The sequence below is a fragment of the Mus musculus genome, chromosome 11 (genome assembly GCF_000001635.26).
Source record: "Mus musculus strain C57BL/6J chromosome 11, GRCm38.p6 C57BL/6J".
NCBI classification, from domain to species: domain Eukaryota; kingdom Metazoa; phylum Chordata; class Mammalia; order Rodentia; family Muridae; genus Mus; species Mus musculus.
Window position 1 is genome coordinate 63,609,738 of NC_000077.6, and position 8,885 is coordinate 63,618,622.

General features: G+C 43.6%; 1 long non-coding RNA gene across 1 annotated transcript; it reads right to left on the minus strand.

Moving 5' to 3' along the window:
* Positions 1 to 3,091: 3,091 nt before the first annotated feature.
* Gm40019 lies at positions 3,092 to 6,055 on the minus strand. The gene is made up of 3 exons (XR_879924.1): positions 5,730 to 6,055; positions 4,867 to 4,944; positions 3,092 to 4,203 (listed from the first exon to the last, which is right to left on the minus strand). It is a non-coding gene; the product is annotated as a predicted gene, 40019 (long non-coding RNA).
* Between the last annotated feature and the right edge of the window lie 2,830 nt (positions 6,056 to 8,885).

Sequence of the window (8,885 nt, forward strand, 5' to 3'; positions counted from 1 at the left end):
CAAAGTTTATCTGTTGGGAGCATTTTTGGTGCTGCTGTGTATTCAAAGGCTAAGTACCAGCCCCCCATAATCTGTGTGCCCCTTGAACAGATCCTCAGGTACACCGAGTGAGGGGTAAACGGTCCTTGTCTTCTCTGATTGGTTAAATACACAGATGTGGCTGACAGCCAGTTACTGGGGAGAATAGAGGTAGGTGAGGCTAGGTTCCTGGGCTCAGCGTCCTAGGTAGGGACCACAAGGAGAGAAGGAGGAGGAAGAAGAAAGAGGAAGGGGGTCTCTCTAAGATGTGATGGGCCAGGAGCATGTGAATGAATGAAATATCTGTCGATACTCAAACAGCGACTACTTGGGGAGTACAGCTGGGGAATGAACAGTCTAGCATATAGAAAAATAGATTAGGGGTAATTTGCCCAGTAATTGTGCTAAAGCTGATTTTAAAGAATCCATAGGACTCTGCCTCAATTACTGGGAGGCTGCCTGGGTCATATTAATAGCTAATAAAATTATTAAATAACATTTAATATACCATTTATGTTTTACATTTATCAGCATTTTTCTGTATGATTCTGGATAGTTTTACTTCTTCAATGGTCCCTTTTCCCCCTTATCTTTCACCAACAGTGTTCTCCAAGTTCTGCATTTCAATAATAGAAACACCTCCATTGCAAAATTGCGATGACAACACTGTCCTCTAAGAATACCACACAGCTCCTGAAAGCAAGACTGGATCAAAGAACTCAGGAGTGCTGGACAGACAGTTGCAGGGCTTCACCAAAATGGTGTCTCAGACCCTCTTCACCCCCAAAACTTAGTATTTCACCTTCAAGGACTGGCCAAATTGCCTTTATAAGAACAGAAAAATAGCTGAACTTTCCAGGGGAACATGGAAGCTGACTCACGGAAGCTGGCCCAGAGATGGAGTCGATACTCTTCCCAGAGATCATGCCAGACAACAGACTAAACAAACAAACAAACAAACAAACAAACCTGCCTTCCAAGCCCCTCAGGGCAGGAGGGCAAGGCAGCAGGTCCTCCACAGAGGACTAGGCATTGTCTTGTCAGTGTTACAGATCTCAGCAAACTGAGAAATCCAGACACACAGGAAAGAACAGAAGCATGGGATGGTTGACATCAACCTTCTTCTTAGCACAGAGACACTAGATGAAAAGGACCTCTGTTCTCCTCTTTCCTCAAGGAAAGAGAACAGTTGATCATACAGCTTGTAACCAGATTCCTCAGGACCAACCAAAGAACTACTATCCCTTTCCATCCCTATAGCTCACATGAGTCCAACACAGTCTGGCATCTGACAACAGGAGTAGTCGCCATAGCTGGTACATACCATTCATCTCACTCCTTTCTCCTGTCTCAATATAGATGATCCCCTATTGATTAGCTGATAAAAGTCAATCTATAAAGACTGAAGGATTTGTGTTGTTTTCCTAATGCATAGACAAGAACAAGTTATATGATGTACCTGGCATAATTAAATTAATTCTCACAAGGAGATTGATGAATAAGCCAGGTGCTCATTTTAACAAAGATACATAAGAAAGATCGCTGTATAAAATACAAGTAATCAGGAAGCCAAGAACCCAATAACCAAGAGAAAATTTACTGGAGGGGCTCAAGTAGTCTAGATGGAGCAGAAGGAATGGTAAGCAAATTCAAAGACAGGCAATGGAATGAAGTGAGTCAGAGGGGTAAAAAAAAACAAACAAAAACAAAGTAACTGTAAGAGAAGTGTGGAAGACAGTCTAGCTGAGCAGTGTATGTATGATAGAAGTCCTCAAAGAAGATGTCTTAGTTAGGGTTTCACTGCTGTGAGCAGACACCATGACCAAGGCAACTCTTTTTTTTTTATTATTTCCATTTTTTATTAGGTATTTAGCTCATTTACATTTCCAATGCTATACCAAAAGTCCCCCATACCCACCCACCCCCAATCCCCTACCCACCCACTCCCCCTTTTTGGCCCTGGCGTTCCCCTGTACTGGGGCATATAAAGTTTGCAAGTCCAATGGGCCTCTCTTTCCAGTGATGGCCCACTAGGCCATCTTTTGATACATATGCAGCTAGAGTCAAGAGCTCCGGGGTACTGGTTAGTTCATAATGTTGTTCCACCTATAGGGTTGCAGATCCCTTTAGCTCCTTGGCTACTTTCTCTAGCTCCTCCATTGGGAGCCCTGTGATCCATCCATTAGCTGACTGTGAGCATCCACTTCTGTGTTTGCTAGGCCCCGGCATAGTCTCACAAGAGACAGCTACATCTGGGTCCTTTCGATAAAATCTTGCTAGTGTATGCAATGGTGTCAGCGTTTGGATGCTGATTATGGGGTGGATCCCTGGATATGGCAGTCTCTACATGGTCCATCCTTTCATCTCAGCTCCAAACTTTGTCTCTGTAACTCCTTCCATGGGTGTTTTGTTCCCAATTCTAAGGAGGGGCATAGTGTCCACACTTCAGTCTTCATTCTTCTTGAGTTTCATGTGTTTAGCAAATTGTATCTTATATCTTGGGTATCCTAGGTTTTGGGCTAATATCCACTTATCAGTGAGTACATATTGTGTGAGTTCCTTTGTGAATGTGTTACCTCACTCAGGATGATGCCCTCCAGGTCCATCCATTTGGCTAGGAATTTCATAAATTCATTCTTTTTAATAGCTGAGTAGTACTCCATTGTGTAGATGTACCACATTTTCTGTATCCATTCCTCTGTTGAGGGGCATCTGGGTTCTTTCCAGCTTCTGGCTATTATAAATAAGGCTGCTATGAAGATAGTGGAGCATGTGTCCTTCTTACCAGTTGGGTCATCTTCTGGATATATGCCCAGGAGAGGTATTGCTGGATCCTCCGGTAGTACTATGTCCAATTTTCTGAAGAACCGCCAGACTGATTTCCAGAGTGGTTGTACAGGTAAGTATGGCCAAGGCAACTCTTATAAGGACAACATTGATTTAGGGCTGGCTTACAGGTTTAGAGGTTCAGTCCATTATCATCAAGGTGGGAACATGGCAGCATCCAGGCAGGCACGGTGCAAGAGGAGCTCAGAGTTCTACATCTTCATCTGAAAGCTGCTAGCAGAATACTGACTCCCATGTGGTTAGGAGGAGGGTCTCATTGCCCATTCCCACAGTGTCACAGTTCCTCTAACAAGACCATACCATCATGCCTTTGGATGCTTCTTGCAGCCTGATAGCTTTTTTCTTCAAAGACAATTGGCTGATGGCTTAGGGAGATGGCTCAATGGATAAAGTCCTTGTCACTCAGGCCTGAGAACCTGAGCTTGATCCATCCACGTAAAGAAGCATGCCCTTAGACCCTCAGTGCTGTGGAGGTAGAGACAGGTGGGTAACTTTGACTTTCTGGCAAGCCAACCAGACCTTTTTAGAGAGTTCCAGGCCAGTGGGAGACTCTGTCTCACAAAACAAGGTAGGGATGTCTGAGGAACAGTACCCATCGAGGTGACAATGAATAGTAAACATCACAGAGTTGGCTCAGTGGTTAAGAGCCACTTTTCTAGACAACCAGGGCTCAGTTCCTCACACCCACATGGCAGCTCACACTAATTCATAACTCCTGTTTCAGGGAATCGGACACCCTCATTGGCTTCCATGGGCACCAGGCTGACAGTGGTGCATAGACACACTTGAAGGCAAAACCCTCATACATATGAAATAAAAGCTAATGATGAAAAGAATTAGCCAAGTTCCTTTTCCTACAGCCTCTGTGGAAGTCTGCTGCAGGGGCTGCTCACCTCATTTGCATAAAGGCGAAGTTGCTTGGACTATCACCAGGCTCGTGAGCTTTTTGCCTTGCATCCAACCTCCTCCTAGTAACCTACACTTCTCAGGGACATTAGCCAGATGAACGGTGGAGAGAGAGGAGGGGTGTTAGAGTCACTTACTTTGCACCTAACTCCTCATATTTAAGGAATTAAATCCTCAAACCCCAAAGCAGAAACATACAAAATATTGTCTTTTAAGCAACAGTGTCTGCTACCATGGGCTCAGTGCTGTGGGGCACCCTTGCACAGTTGTTGAATGGAGACTCATCCTGAAGATGTGGGCAGTGTCCCCGCCTTGGTGAGCTCAGGCAGCTGTGGGCTGCAGAGGGTCCCATCATCCTGTGGGGCCTGGTGTGGCCTGGAAGTCATTTTTTTTTCCAGATGTTCCTTCTGTTTCAAAGGCACATTTTGAAGCCTGGGCAAATGATCAAAAAGACTATTGGATATTGTTCTCTGTGTGTGATAACAATTGGGATATGGAGCTACAATGGAGGTGGCACGGCTGACTTCTGAAGTCAAGAGTACTTGCACACACACACAGACACACAGACACACAGACACAGACACACACACACACACACACACACACACACACACACACACCCTGCAATCCTGGAAGCTTATCATGAGAAGTGGTGGGAATTATTAAAAATGCATGCTATCTTGCTAAATATTTAAGAAGAATAAACAAAGACCTGCAAACTGCAAAAGGGCATTTGCCTAAGACAGGTGCCTGAATTATCTAGGTTGTCATCCAATTTAATATGAAAGTGAATCTCAGATCTCTTAATGGTTTTAGAAGAGACCTGGGGGTGGGGGGGAAGATGACATTTGTACTGCCATTATCAGACCACTTCAAAAAATTCCCTGGATGTTCTCATCTTCTCTCAAACAGCCAGCCCCTTTTCTAACCAGGTCAGTTGTTGCCTTTGCCTATAATGGGGAAAGACGGGAAGATCAGACTCAACTATTTCAACAATGAAATCCATTTATAGAGTGTGGGAGGTGGGTACATGTACATGACATGGCATGTTTGCATGTTAAGGTCAGAGGACCACCTGCATGAGTAGGGTCTCACCATCATGTGTATCCCAGGGATCAAACACAGGCCATTGGGTTTGATAGCAAACTCATCTTGCCAGCCAACTCACCAGCCCTAGAAAAAAATTTAAATCATATTTGCAACCATTTCTGTACCCAGAATCTTTCCAATGCTCCCCAAATAGACAGGCACCATACCTTTTTATTAAACCCCAGACACACCCACACCATGCCCTACCAAGGAAACTTACCATTCAGTTACATGGAGCTTCTGGCCTCTCCTGAAATTTTGAATGTGTTTCTATGGCCCCTTTGTGTAAAACACTTAGCACAATTAATTGTTGTGTACAAATGATGTTGCTGTGAAGGAGTAAGGGTAGGGTCGAATCATAAGTGCCTATAGATTACCTGTCTGACCTCTTGGTAAGCGGTGATAAACTAAGATGGATGTGTGTGCACAGATCATTTTCCAGTTTGGAGACTGTGAGTATAGCATTTATGAATATCGGAGGTTTCTCAGTTATTTAAGGTCACTACAACTGTGTCCTTGGAATAAATGTCTGTATAATGGGGTTCTCTAATCTGAAGGTATTAAATATTGGTGCACCTACCTTACTAAGGAATTTTGTAGTATATACACTTTAATCATGTTAAAGGTAACAATAGAACACAGAATAACAGTCTAGCTTTTATTTCCTTGAATACTAGATAAGTTTAGTTATGTTTTGCTCATTGATCTGAAACTCTACAATTTAAGGCTACTTCTCTTTTGCCTGAAATAACTGTCATTGCAGGTGTACCTCTGTCAGCTTGTAGCATTTAATTGTTTTAATAGCTACACACACACACACACACACCCCATATATGTATAATCTTAGTATTGGCTAAAGTAAGACTTACATAGGGTCAATCACTGAGCAGGAGATTTACGTTGGCCTTGATTCCATCGCACAGGAGACTATGTCACCATGTGCAGCTGTGTAGCTAGGATAGTTCCATGTTAAGGAAGAGGTGTTGTGTCCCACGCTGTCTCTCCATTCACTAGTAGTCAAGCCCGTGTGTGCAATGCATTTCATTAAGCAGTGCAAGGCTCCTCTTCTCTTTGTCTTTTTAAACGTCTCCTTTTTGAAGCATCATCCACCTGTTCATCAAAAGTACTTTTCAGTTCCTACGGTGAATGAGGCTATTCCAACAGGCTAAGCACAGGGAGCCTCTGCTCTGTGAAATTTCATCTGCTTGATTTATTATTATTATTATTATTATTATTATTATTAGTGACAAATAACAAATGTAACAAAATTTCATAGAATGTTACAAAATGTTAAAGTAGAAGGAGCAAGAGAATAGAGGTATGTAGTCCGAGGTGAGATATTAATAAATTTAAATACTTTAATACCAAAGATCCCTGAAGGACACAGGAGTGACAGAGACACAATTATCTGAAATAGGGGTGTTTGAGAAAGAGAAATGGCAGATGCAAAGCCCCTGGGCTGGTAGAACTCCTGGTATGTTTGGAGTCTAGCAAGCAGGTCGATGTACCAGACAAAAGTGAGTCAGAAAGAAAGGGCAAAGGGTGTGGTCAGAAACACAGTAAGTAGTCACTTGTGCAGGGTTTTAAAGCCATTGTGAGGGGTATGCCCTGTGGCCTATGTAAAGCAGAGAGACATTATAACAAAGGATGAACCTTGTGACTATCTTTTAACAGATTCAGTATAATTACTCAAGCTAAAAATGGACTTTTGGAAGAACACACACAAAACCAGAGACATTTGAAGGTTGACACATGATTCCATTTTAAAATGGTATTTAGAAAAGGTGGTGGGGATGGCCTGCAGTCTGGACAGTTTTGAAGAGCCAAGAGCTTCTTTAATCACACTGGGTATCCGGTGGATAAGGTCCTTGTGCCCACCACTCCTCTGCTCTACTGGTACCCCACTGCGGACAAGAGCAGAGAGCTTGCATGGTATCTTCTTAGGGCCAGTACTCATAGGCCAAAGGCAAAGGGCATCCTCTCTATGGATGAGTGCTCTCCTGGTCTCTGAATCTAGAGATGGGCAGTGCTTAAGGAGACAGGTGCACTTTGACTTTAGCCCAATGGCGTTTGTTGGGTAAGAAACAGGAGCACACCATGAAGTCATCCTACTGGTCCAAGCCAGATACGATTGCCTGAAGAGTCCATCAGGATGCAAGGAAGTTGTCACTGGGTGGGGCCTGCAGTAGCACCATCTTCATATGATCATGTGAACTATGGTGGGGAGCCCATGGCTACAAATTTTATTTCTCATTTTCTTTCAGATTTATCATACAATACTGCTTTTTTTTTCTTGTGAAGGAGAACATTGGAATCATCTGTAAGAAACAATTTGGCTGCAATGAAAGTTCAAAAGAATATTAAAAGATGCTCTGAGAGTCACTGACTTTGTCTTCTGCCTTTGTTGCTCCTGGGAGTGTCCTTCTATTCCCATCTTCATACGAGCAGAGCTTGTGTCATGATGCCTTGGTGAATAGCTTAGAAGCCACACCGTTCCAATACTGTTATTGTGGAATAACTTTAGATTTCTAGAAAAGTCAGACAAAGGAACTGAGAGTTCCTATAAACCCCTCACCCACCATCTGCTTTTGGAGATGTCTCACATTGTACACCTTGTGTAGTACATTGTGTGGGTTCTCATTCTATTAATACAACAGAATAACTGAGGTGATTAACATGTAAAGAGAAAAGGTTTGTTCTGGCTTTCACCTTTGGTCCATAGTGGGTTGGTCCCTATTACTCTGAGCTATGGGTAGGTAGCATACCATGGAGAGAGGACTAGGGGAATAAGCTGTTTACCTGTGACTGGGTGGATGAGAGAGGAAGGGGTCAGGGCCCCAACATCTTTATGGGTATAACCTAAATGACCTGTCTTACTCCCAGAGGTTTCCACCACTCACAACAGCACCAAGCTAGGGACAAGTCTGATAGACAGGCCTGTGGTCCAGGACAAAGCTTTGGTGAGTTTCTGGCTGTACCAGGGACAGAGCCACTCAGGTTTTCCTAGTTGGTGTTTCTCTGTTGATCTGTCATTCCGGATGCTCCACGGCATGAATCATCACAGCTTCTAGACTGCAGTGTGTGCCCATTTCTCCCATTTCTCTCTCTCCTTTGCCTTCTGTGGCCTGGACAGTCTGAGGGACTCTGATTAGGTATTTTAGACAGTATTGCTCAATAGGGTTTGCTTTCTGTTTTTGTGTTTGTTTTGGTTTTTTTGTTTGTTTGTTGTTTTGGTTTTGTTTTGCTTTGTTCTGTTTTAGAATCTCTCCTTCCACCTGCAGAGGATAAGTTATCATCAAGTCACCACTCAGGAACGGGGGTCCTGACATCTCATCAGTCTCCATCATATGGTGAAGGGCAAGTTTGCTAAGACTTGCCATCAAAGCCTTAAGATTTCTCTCCTTAAGGAGCGCTGCTCTTTGACAGAGTGGAACAGGATCCTATCTTATGTGGGATCCCCAGTTCCCTTTCCAGCACTGAAAATTATTTTTTTCCTTTGGGTAACTGAGTCTGGCCACATCAAAGGCAGCAGGCCCGGAGGAGGGTCGTTCTCCTGCATTTTTGTCTAGGAAACTCTTCTTATTCCTTCAAAGATGTAATGGCATTTGGAAAGGAAAATTAATCTCCTGACCTTTGGGGATTTTTCTAAATGTAGTCAAAGTGGGGACTACCTTTACCCATGTGCTCCCACTCCATCCTCATCAAGAACCAACGTAGTTTCTCCCCAAGACCTTCCTTCTCAGGTTAACGGCACCCGAAATTTCTCCACAGGCCTCCTTAGATGCTCTCCTTCAATAACTCTACCTTGGGGTAATTCCCACCTTCCTCCCTTGGGTAAGTAAAAGGTAAATGGGACTAACCGAGCTTCTAGGGACAAAGAGACAAATGTCATCCTTGTGTCTCTCCTGAGCCTCCTCCTCTTCCTGGAGGAAGCAGCAGATGGGATTTTCCTCCTTCTTCCTTACAGGCGCCAAGGCTGTAGCTAACACCAGATAAAGGCTTTTCCTCAAACCAAACTCTATCAG